The sequence below is a fragment of the Amblyomma mixtum genome, chromosome 3, assembly GCF_055824585.1.
Source record: "Amblyomma mixtum isolate Tamu chromosome 3, ASM5582458v1, whole genome shotgun sequence".
NCBI lineage: Eukaryota > Metazoa > Arthropoda > Arachnida > Ixodida > Ixodidae > Amblyomma > Amblyomma mixtum.
Genome location: NC_143014.1, coordinates 297715072 through 297727532, shown reverse-complemented (window position 1 = coordinate 297727532; position 12461 = coordinate 297715072).

Below are 12461 nucleotides of genomic sequence, written 5' to 3'. Positions count from 1 at the left end.
ATTTTGCATCTATCGAAATGCAGTACAGCTTGCATGTGACTTGTAGCTTTGTGCTTAGTAGCAGGATGCCACTGTAGCGCCCGGCGACGCTATAAAGCGCAGGCGCTGAGATCGGCGTTCCCGCGACAAAAGAAAATAAAGAACGACAGCACGTGCTCGGAGCGCACGCCCGGCACGCGCAGTCCGGAACTAGAAGCCTGCCACGCTGGTCGTCTCTGTCTGGTGCTCCGCTGCGACCCCGCTAATACCTCAACAGTGGTGACCCGGCGAACCGTGCCTTCTATCTCAGCGGTGTTCCAGCATGGCGTACTGGCAGCACCCAAGTTTCGACCCGCCGCTCCCGGCGTTCCGGCCTGCAGGCGTCGGCGGGTGGTTCGCCCAACTGGAGGCTGCGATGTACCTGAACGGCATCACCATCCAGCCGTTCAAACACGAAGTCCTTTGTGACATCCTCCCGGCCGACCTCCTGCGTCGGCTCACCTACTCTGCTTTCGGCGGCCGGCCATACGATGAGCTGCGTGCGGCCGTCTTGGCGTACTTCGGCGCCTACTACGTTCCGCCGCCGCTCTACGACGCAGCGGACCCGTTTTCGCCGCCGCCAGCCTCTGGCCCTGCACCGGCCTCGCTCGCGCCCACGCAGCCTTCATCAGAACCCGGCCCGCCTCAGCAGCCCCTCGCCGCATCGCCGCCACTCCCGTCCAGCGTCTCCAGCCCGGCTGTCTCTTTCGACGCCACACCAGGTGGGATCCGCACGAGCTCCGCCTCGCGTCCTGCTCCCACTACTATCCGACCCGCGTCTCTGACTCTGCCTCTTTGCGCTTCAGTGGCGTTGTCGCCAGAGCCTCCTGCAGCCAAAGACGACTCTGCGGCAGCAGCCGTGCCAAGGTTTCCGGCATCCCCATCTACCTCGTCACTACCGCCAACAGCTCTGCAGACCTCTGCTGTGAGGGTGCCGCCGCCACCGCAGCATATGCCACATACCAGCCCCACTACCCTGGCGACCACACCGCCTGCCCAAGAGGCCCCACCCCAAGCCCTCAGTACGATCAACTGCTTCTCGGATTCTGACCCTGGCAGCTCGACACCGCTGCAGCAAGCGTCTGCTTTGGTGCCTGACTTGAGCCACCCTCGGCACCGAATGGTCGAGCTACCCACACCGAGTAGTGCAGCAACTGTCCAACCACCAGCTGTGCCTGTTGCTGTCAGCCAGCCGTCTGATGTAGCAGTCTCAGCTCCACGGCATGTCACTGCCACAACCTCCTGGCAGCCACCTACAGCCAACCGTGCCCACACGCGCATCAGCACTGGCCAGTCGCTCCGGACTGTCACTCCCGCTTCGCCCAAGCACCTGGCATTGAGCCCAGCAACTTGCTCCGGCATCGTCACAGCTGTCGCCGCTATGTCGATGGTCAAAACACAGCTGCTGTCAGGCCACGGAGCCGTTTCGCCCACTCCAGCGCTTGTGCCGACGTACTCGGCGTGCCGGATTCCCACCGACACCAGCTCCAACGTCCCCACACCGACGACACTTGTGTCTGCGGGCAGCACTACAGTCGGTGACGGCCCGACCATGGCCTCCCCTGCTCCCATGTCCGTTGTCAGCTCGGCACCCTGCATCATTCGCCCCTTGCGCAGCAGCCAGGCTCGTCCACCTGAGCCGGCGCACTCCACCCGACTGCTCTTCCCGGCCTCTGACCTGAACTTACCGGACCTTGTAGCGACCCCGTGGGGACACTGTTACTCTAGCTGCCTGCTTACCTGCCGTGGCTACTCCATCTCTGCCCCGTCGGCACGTACATTCCGACGTTCCGTCTAGGCGGGGGGCCCTGTAGCGCCCGGCGACGCTATAAAGCGCAGGCGCTGAGATCGGCGTTCCCGCGACAAAAGAAAATAAAGAACGACAGCGCGTGCTCGGAGCGCACGCCCGGCACGCGCAGTCCGGAACTAGAAGCCTGCCACGCTGGTCGTCTCTGTCTGGTGCTCCGCTGCGACTCCGCCAATTCCTCAACACCACTAGCATTCAGACAGCTAGCAGTTGCGCTGGCATAAGCCACTGAAGATATATGACACAGCTTTGGAGTCATCCTTTCTGAGGTGCACGCACCAAAATGTGTGTGTATGTACCTTTCTACATCGACATCTCCAGCCCTGAAGCCTTTGAAGAAACCTTGCCTGGCGCTGCTTTCATCTCTGAAGATAACGGCCCTTTTCGGGGCCACCCAAAATCTGCTGGCAGGGCTGCAGCTGCGCCTCTGAAAACCACGTGCTCCTCTCGAAAATCATCTCAACTCAGTAGTGTACTACAGAAAGCAGACTAGTATGTGGTATAACTGCTTGAAAGCAATGTGTAAATGAACTTTATTGCAAAAAGTCACAACTGACTAATGTAGAGCTTGAACATGAGATAGAAGTAGTGTGCTATAAGTAAAGCCTCGGGATGTAATTTTCTAATGTCCTTTTACGTGAGGAACCCATCACTGTTCCCTGCACTCCCCACATGCAAAAATATATTTCTGCCAGCAGTGTGCAGGTCACTGCTGATGTAGAGCAAGGGCAGTTGTTTGTATGCCATGCAGCCCTGCCCTCATGTCGTTAGGCTATGGCTATTTCTTAAGAAGAGGCAACATCCAAAGTGTGCGCTTTTCTCACTGCACCTCTTTCAACAATTCTGTGCGCTGTTGGTCTCGTATAAGGTCACTCCCATTCTTCTATGGTGACATGCTGACATTAATGCACTGGTAGCAAAGTGCGTCAAAGCTTGAGGAGGGACTATTTGAGCGAGTATAATTTTGGAAAAAGTGTTTGCTCCAGGCTCTCGTTATAATATGACATCTTTAAAATCATTCACCTAATCAAGCAAGATATAAAAGTCGGAACTGACTGCATACCTCTCATACTTCACAGCTTCAGGACTGATTGCCTCATAATCATAATCATTTAATGCTTCTGAAAGAAAATCATACCTTCAGGGCTGGTTGCCTCCTTGCCATAATCATTGAATGCTGTTGAGAGAAATTGAGGCCTGTAAATAGTGCGGTTTATTGAAGTCCCTGCTTATGACATAAAACAGACTATTTACCTGATTAAAACTGTTTGACTGCAACGTACAACGACAGCTTTCAGTCGAGAAATATGAAAGTGCTGGTACTTTGTGAACACTATGCTTCAAAGCAGAGGTGCTTGTGCCATCCCATTTTCTAGAAAGAAAATATTACATGATTTTGAATGAATAGAGGAACCCGCTTGATATGCCTGTAAGGGCTAGCGAGTGGTTCGATTATAGCTTGTAAACTGAATTTTCTGTAGCAGCTGTCAGACTACATGGTGACTGGCCAGCAATGGTTGGTCAGTCTAGCATGGCACATGGCCAGAGCCTCATGACTTAAGACCCCTACTGAAAGAGTGATAACTTGAAAACTTCTTGATAACTCAGCTGTTGTTATGCCCCGTAGTCACCATGCCCCGTACCATGCCCCGTAGTCACGTATTTTGCATGCCCCCTGACAAAGCATATGACAAAATGTGTCTTGGAGCTGGCGTAGTGATGTATATTGCTTCAGTCTTGAACAGCAGGCTGGAGACCAGGCGGTAGGTGACTATGGCATAGGTTCTAGGAATAGCAGGGGAGAGCTATTAGTAGAGTTCGCAGATAGAAACATTTTACGGATCATGAATACCTTCTTCCGCACGAGAGAACAGGAAGCGGACGTGGAAGAGCCCCGATGGTGAGACTAAAAATGAAATAGACTTCATACTGTGCACTCACTCTGGCATCGTAGAGGATGTGGAGGTCCTTGGAAAGGTCCGTTGTAGTGACCACAGAATGGTGAGGTCTCATATTAGCTTTGATTGGAAGAGGGAACGGAGGAAACTAGTGAATCAGAAGGCTATTAACGAGTTAGCATTAAGAGGGAAGGTAGAGGAATTCAGAATATCACTGCAGAACAGACTTTCAGCTTTAAATGAAGAAGACAACCGTAATGTTGAAACAATGAACGGTAGTCTCACAGCTATCGTTACGGAGTGCGCTGCAGAAGTAGGTGGTAGGATGCTTCGACAGGATACCAGAAAGCTACCTCGGGAGACTAAAGATCTGATTAAGAAACGGCAAAGTATGAGGACATCTAACTCCACAGACAACTAGCAGAGCTATCGAAGTTAATAAATAAGCAAGGTAGTCGACATAAGGAAGTTCAACGTGGAGAAAATCGAGCATGCTCTAAAGAATGGAGGTAGCCTAAAAGCAGAGAAGACAAAACTAGGTATAGGTAAAAACCAGATGTATGCGCTAAAAGACTAAGAGGGCAATGTCATTAGCAATATGGATAAGACAGTTAAAGTAGCTGAACAGTTTTACACAAATCTATACAGTAGCGAATGCAATCGGAACATTACTGAGAGAGGCATTTGAGCACAGCAATGGGACATCCCGCCAGTAATGAAGGAGGAAGTAAAGAAAGCCTTAGGAGCAATGCAAAGGGGGAAATTTAAGCAGCTGTTGAGGATCAGGTAACAGCAGATTTGTTGAAGGACGGAGGAGAGATTGTGCTAGAAAAACTAGCCACCCCGTATACGCAATGCCTTGTGACCTCGAGCGTACCGGAAGCTTGGAAGAACGCTAACATTATCTTAATTCATAAGAAAGGAGACGTCAAGGACTTGAAGAATCACAGACCGATCAGCTTACTGTCCGTTGCCTACAAGGTATTTACTAAGGTAATCACTAATAGAGTCGGGACAACCTTAGACTTCAGTCAACCAAATGATCAGGCAGGCTTTCGTAAAGGATACTCGACAATAGATCACATTCACACTATCAGTCAGGTGATAGAGAAATGCACAGAATTTAACCAAACCCTATATATAGTCTTCATTGATTACGAGCGCAGAATATAACCAAACCCTATATATAGCCTTCATTGATTACGAGAAAGCATTCGACTCAGTGGAAACCTCTGCTGTCATGCAGGCATTGCGGAATCAGGGTGTAGAAGAGTGTTATGTGAAAATGTTGGAAGATATAGCAATTGCACAGCCACCATAGTCCTTCATAAAGTCAGCAATAAAATTGCAATAAGAAAAGGTCTCGGGCAAGGAGACACAATCTCACCAATGCTCTTCACCGCCTGTTTACAGGAGGTATTTTGGGGCCTTAAATGGAGAGAGTTGGGGATAAGAGTAATCCACGATTTGCTGATGACATTGCCTTGCTAAGTAACTCAGGACACGAGTTGCAAATCATGATCAGAGTTAGACAAGCAGAGCAGAATGGTGGGGCTAAAAATCAAAATACGGAAAACCAAAGTCATATTCAAATGTCTCACAAGGGAACAACAGTTCACAATTGGCAGTGAGATGCTGAAAATGGTAATTAAGGCAGGTAGGGGCCAATGATCCGGATCATGAGAGAAAAATAACTAGGAAAATAAGAATGGGATGAAGCATATATGACAGGCTCTCTCAGATCATGAATGGCAATTTAAGAATATCTCTCAAGAGAAAACTATATAACAGACAAACGTAATAGGGGACGGCAGTGGGTTAGGTGGGCGGATGAGATTAAGAAGTTTGCGGGGATACAGTGGCGGCAACTGACAAAGGACAGGGTTAATTGGAGAGACACGGGAGAGGCTTTTTCCCTGCAGCGGGTGTAGTCAGGCTGATGATGATGATGATTGTTAGTGCATGGCAATAGTTGATGTTTTATTTGTGCTTACTATATTTAGGCACACAATTCATGCACTTGTTCTTCAGAAGTTAATGAACATTTAAGCACTATGATTTCTTGCATGGTCTATTAGCAGAAATGTATATTTTGACGAACACAGTAATGGGTTCGTTTATGATGTGAATAAATACAGTATTTTATAGTAAGACTAAAGGTAACCAAGAAAGTTTAGTTCAGTCAGCCTGTTCATCGATACATTGTCCTGCTACAATATAGCTGACCAGGCAAGATTCAATTCTCGGAGCTCAAATGAGTGAATGCATTTCCATCAAATCTTCTTTCATCCTCCTGCAGTGGTTGCAGAGAAATCAGTTACTGTTCTGTGTATGTAACATTGTGTGCTATTTTCATTATTGCTGTGATATCACACTTAAACTAGGTAGATCTGTAAGAGTATTTGCCCTTGGCCATTGATGAGGCAGTAAATTCAACACAAATCAAAGGTTCGTGGCTATTCAGTCAATAAATTTAGGTGCTGCATAATGGATACTGAAGTGCGAAAAGACTAGTGCACGGAAGAAACGCCATATACTCCAAATTTAGGCCCCTCTACAAGATAGCACCACAGCACCAAGGTCTCTATGGCACAATTTCATGATGATATATTACTGAGCAGTAAATTAGACTGTAGGAAGAGGTGCCTTATAACAGCACTGTTCGTGAATGTCAGTGGTTGTTAAACATAGCACATTTTTCACATGCAGGCTTTGGTTATTGCTGACACTTAAAATGATGTATTGCAGAGTGAAAAAAGGGGTTAAAAATTAAAAATGCTGCTGAATAGGTTGTTTTGTTACCCTTCACACTTCGCTATGCTTCACTCCAGCAGCAACAGCTGTTCTGATCTGGATAATCACATATGCAAGCAAGCCTGGCCGTGTCAGTTAGGTATGAACATATAGGGTGTTTCACTTAAGACTTTACACAATTTTTAAAATAGGCTTTTTGAGTTAGAAGAGTGCTATTTTGGCATACCATCGTCAGCGGTGTAGGACATCAGAATGCAGGTAAGACGTGCTAACTAGCAGGCTGGTTAACTAATATAGTTATCTTTTTAACTATTAATGTTAGGCTCCTTAATTAACAAATTCTGTCTACATTATGCCAAAATATACGTGCTTTCGAGAAGCTTGCAGGCAAAGCAACCTCTCCATTGTATGCAATTGGTTGAAATGGCCAAAATTTGTTGGGCCACAGTGACGAGAGTAACCGCGTTTTCAAAATTCTAAAAACTTATATGGATATTAATTATGGTGGGCTACACGCCTCTTAAGTATTAAGGTGCCTAAGAATTAAGAAGCCTCTCTTCTGATTAGTTGTGAATTGTTGGTATAGGTGTGGTTGTGAATTTTGAACCACGGAGGTTGGTGGTTCGCGTAAACTGGAACAAAATGCCACAGTTTGTGGCAAGGTACGCTTTGGTCTGAATATATGTTGCAACTGTGCACCATTATCTCACTACCTCACTGAGGAACTCGCTAGGAATGCATGTGCAAAATGTATTTTAGTGATTTTGTACGCATCTCAGTTAAGCATGCAGTCTTAAAGTTCACCATTTCGTGCCGAGTTTACAGGTTGCTATTCTGCACAGTGAGCCATAGTGCACCTGTAATACAGAATGCTGTGCAATGGGTCAAGTACGTGCTGTAAAAGACCATACACGATAAATTTTGTGGTGCTGCACAAGGCGACTCGTATGCTACCTATACTTGGATGCCTTCTGAATCCCGTCAGAAGTGTGCTGTTGAAATCTTAAAGGTGCTCTGAAATACCTTCTGAGGAGAGCACATCAACTCTCTCAATTGCTGCACTTTGTTGTCATGAACACTGGAGCCAAATAATGCACTTCTGCACACAGTCGAGAACCCATAAACACGCTCGAAAGTTGGCGAGCCCTTCCCAGCTACTTTTTCATACTCGCAGCCTCCTCCGTCACTCGCACCTGTGTATACATGTTGACAGGTGGCTATTGGTTAGATTCTTTCGGACAACAGGCAGCCACCATGAGTGCAGCCAATAAGCGGCGTAGCTTCAGCAGGTCTGGAAGCTCTGGCCCCGGAGGTGAGGCCGGAGGAGGTGCATCGACCTTCCAGCACGCATATAGTGATGAGAGAACAAGGAAAGGCACGAAGACACTGAAATTAAAATTTTGACTGTAGATAACTCGGCTTCTACAAAGTGCGTTGAGAAAAATTCTTGCTGGACAATATTCACGAAGTGGCATGCTTTAACAGCCTAGGCATACTGCAACTTTATCAGAGCCCCTTTCAGAGCTCCCTTATGGCACACTGGTGATACATCACACTATATTTTTCATATTCAAATGCGACATGTCTCATGCAATTAGGCAAGGAGAGAAGGTACATTTGCTTACGTCTAACAAAACCTTAAGATCACAAAGGTACAATAGAAATGAAGCACTTGTTTCTTAACAGTGGTTGGATGGACAAATATAGTAATGAGGTATCAGTTTCAATATTGTTTCAAACGACCATCAATATCCATTATCAATATAACTCAAACATCTATGCCTGGATTACCTAGGTGATGTTACAAAAACTGTGCCACCCTCCAAGACAGGTTGCAGATACAAAATGTGCTTTCTATCAAAATACTGAATCACAGGTTAGCAAACAGGCCACAAGGGCAGCTGATAGTGCATTAATGATGTATCCGAGGAAGCTGCAAGAGAACAACAATTACGTGCATCATCTTGAAGAGTGTTGGGATGCGAAGACCAAAAAAAGCGCACTCTATTCCTCCTATGGTACACCTCAGCCTTTGGCACAGTATGTGTGGTCCGCTGTCTGAGATGATCCTATTCCGTGGAATCGCATATATCTGGCGTGTACTCCCGCTGACTTGGCGTAGCACTGTATATATATGCGCTCAACATTAGAGGTGAGTGTAGAGTCACCCCAACTGCCCTCAGCGACATTTAATGCTTTGTAGATACTGCAAATTTTTCCATGACGGCGCATACTGTTGGTGGCTGAGTGAATTAAGGAAGCCAGGCGTGTCTGTGCAGCGATGTGCAAGTGTATAAGCAGTAAACTTGAGGCATACGTAGAAATTTTAAGCACAATTTTATTAGCAGCATGTTTGTATAATACGTGTCGTGTGGCACGCCCATTGCCACGTTCAACGCACCTGTACCTTATATCGCGGCTTATTGCAGCATGCAAGGCGATGGTTTCCACTCTACCAGTGAATGTGTCATTCTCATGCGCTCGCAAGGTCACTTGGGCCTGGAAGCCATCACATCACGTTCATAACACCCAACTGCAAGCTGTGAGATGGAGTAAGTGCAAGCTATCTGATGCACTGAAGGGCTGCAGGCATGTGTTTGAAACTTGTCATTCCAAATTAAAACATTCATATATGCTTATTCTCTTCTGGCTATTTATTACAGATATGCAACATGCATGCTTAGTGAAACTGTTGTCTTTTCCAAATTACATTAAATTCAAATGGATCAATGAAATGAATGGTACCTACTTTCTGTAACAGCCAGAAATAGCCTAAGCAAGGAGTCATGCATGGCAGACATTGTCAGTGATGAACAAGAGTGAATGACACCAGCTTAGGAGATGGGTAGTCATTATGGCCTTTTACGCTAAATGGTATTTCGTGTGCTTGCCGTGTTCTCCTAGAAACGCGTCCCATGTGTAAAATTAGATGTTTTCATATAGCGCTGCTCGGTCGGCAGGTTGTTAAAGTTTCCCGCCAGCACTGATGATCAGAGCTCTATATATCCTTCAAGTTACTTTGCACAAGAAATGAAGGCTTGTTAATGCAAAACATCGCTGCGCGCAGCGACCGGCAGCGAAATTTCTGCAGCCTTTCACTACGGCGTCCCTCATAGCCTGAGCCGATTCGGGACGTTAAACCCCACAAACCAAACCAAATCGAACACCTTGAGTGAGGCTGAACTCCGCGTAGCCGTACATGCACAATATTTCGCGGGAATGCGCGAGAATGGCGAGCGACGGCGCCTTCGTGGGAGTGTTTTGCCGTGTCGCTTGCCTCGTCGCTCGGTTATATGTATTCCTTTTCTCGTGGCTTGGACGGAAGTAAAATTTTAAAGAAGAGAACGATATGTCTTTTGGTATCGGAGGGCTAATAACATTTTGAGCGGGCTACGGGCGGGCTGCGTGCGGGCGCACTGCAAGGCGAGATGCCTGTATACATACAGCTGCAGGTAAGGGCGAGCTGGTGTGCTTCAGCGGTCGATGCAGGATACTCGCGGCGCAGCTGTTTTACAGGCACATATACACACAGATTATGGGAATGTTTACCAAGCCGGAGATGCTCAGGAACCGAATGAAAGCCCATGGCAGTCGGATGCCGCAGCTAGCATGATCGAGGCTTGCGCGTTTGCAAACACAGCCGCGGAGGCCACGGCTTTCCTGAATATGCTGCCACGGCTAAAGCAGCCGCTTCACGCCTCGACGTCCTCGACACGTAATTACGTTCCTCGTGCACAAGAACTTCCTCTGGGCGACGCGATCTGCTGACTTCGGTTTGATAGAGCTTTTTTTTTTTCGTAACTATATTCCTCTATCTCCGACTGTGCAATCGAAAAATACTGGTTGTTTAACCAACTCGTTGTGTGAACGATTGGCGTCAGAAGTGAGTTTTTGATTACGCGAAGGTACAGTGCCGGGCTTTAATTATTAAAAAAAAAGGCGCACTGGGAATCGAACCTCCTATACCTGTCCTTCGATTAAGGTTCAAATGTCAACAGCAGCGCACAGCGCGTTGCATACACGTAAACAACCACACCTGTATTTCCAGAAGTCACATTTCAACAGCTTAATTCTGATCAAATGCATATATATACGGGTAGCTATAGTGAAATACAGGACTTCGATCGCAATTCTCCTAAACGTATTATTGCTGCTCACAATGCGCAACCTGAGTGCAGCTTTTCCAACGGAATCATGGGTAGCAAATTTGCTCACAAACTGCAAAAGTGTTCGGTTAAAATATAATAATAGATAAAACCAAATCTTTGAACTAGAATGTTTCAGCGCGTTCGAAAATTATGAACTGCCGATATGGTACTCGACAATAAAATTAATTTTGAACCCATTTTAATGGATGACACAATGTTTACCAACGTTTGCCAGTATACTTTGAACACTGGATAAGCGGTGGCAATCCTAGGCCAATATAGCCAGCTCCCGGAAATGGCATAGCCAATTCTGGCAAAGAGTGGAACAACACTGGCTAACATGGCCAATGATAGCCAGGATTCGATGATGGCACAGCCAGCAATGGCAAACAGTGGGAAAATCCTGGCTAACCTGGCCCATGATAGCCAGGATCTAATGATGGCTCAGCCAATACTGGTAAAGCGACGGACAACCAGGGCCATTGTTGGATGTGCTAAGAAGTGGCACAACCAATATTGGAAACTCATTGGGAACTCTGGGCCTACTTAGGGCCATGCTTTGCCAACAGTATTCCAATATTGGCCCTCTGTCATGTGCTACCTGGGTAGTTGGGCCCCTGGTTTTTGCGGCAGATGGCATGACGTCACAGCAGGGGGTCATGCTAAAGGTCATTGGTAGCTACCGGCCTCGCTACGCGACGGGCTGAAAGAGCAACTAGTATTGATTTCGCAATAAAATATAAAATTATGTAATGCCGAGGACGAAATCCCAAATCACCGCGTCTCACTGACTTACAGGTGCTTGATCTACAAAGTTAAAAAAAAACGAGCTGCGCGGATACACGAAATTCATTGGCACAGTCTCAAGCATGCCAATTTTCTAGCAGCCCTAGCCACGGGCTACTCCACGATTCCAATATAAACATTCAGGCAACAGCATCCGCCCTTCGGCGCATTGTGTCGGAAAGCCAACCAGGGTAGCATGATTCAGTTCCGCGCTGGCTAAGTCAAGCCAGCTGCTTGGCTTGGTCCTGATCAGCAAAATTTTTCCAGCGGTGCTTACCGCCAGAGTTTGCGTCGGCATCAAATAAATACAATGAAACAGTTCTCCTAATTATATTAGCAAAGCGTTAGTCATATCCATGGGGTAGATTAAAATACGAGGGTAACAATGAATCCGTTATGACATTGAGAACGGCGATGACCAGTCAGCGGTAACCCCAGACACGACGTATAAAGGCAACCGCCGTGTATCCCCTATTGAGAGTAACATACCACCCCAACCTTCACGACGAACGCCAACAGGCTCAGGAAATACCTTATGCCATGGCGCTTTTTGGCCATAGCTGCCCTTGCACCATAAAAAAAATATAATCATCATCATCGACAAACTCAAATACTCCATCCCCTCCCTCAACCACGCCCGCCGTGGCGAACTCCAAAGCGTCCCACACGCAGCTCCTCGGCTTTGCAGCGTACACCGTATGCTACAACCCAGATTCATACACCCTCTCATATTTACATTTGTGGCCCCGACTTCAATTTCAATCCCGCCATACCTTCACCGTCGAATTCCTACCTAAAGAGCATGTGTTTAGAAAAAAGCCAACAGTCTTTGAAGCCACACAAGGCATAGGGGCCGGTTAGCTTTTCTCGTGGCGTTTTATTAGAGGAAATTATTTCGGAATTCATTCAGATACGAGGCAATCCGTAAAAAAACAGACACAAAGTAAAAAAGAAATATGAACATTCCCCTATTCCTTTGGGGTTCCTCATATAATGTTAGCTTCTTCCTAAAAGCCCCTCAAGCGCCTTACTTCTGTCTGCTCATTGTAT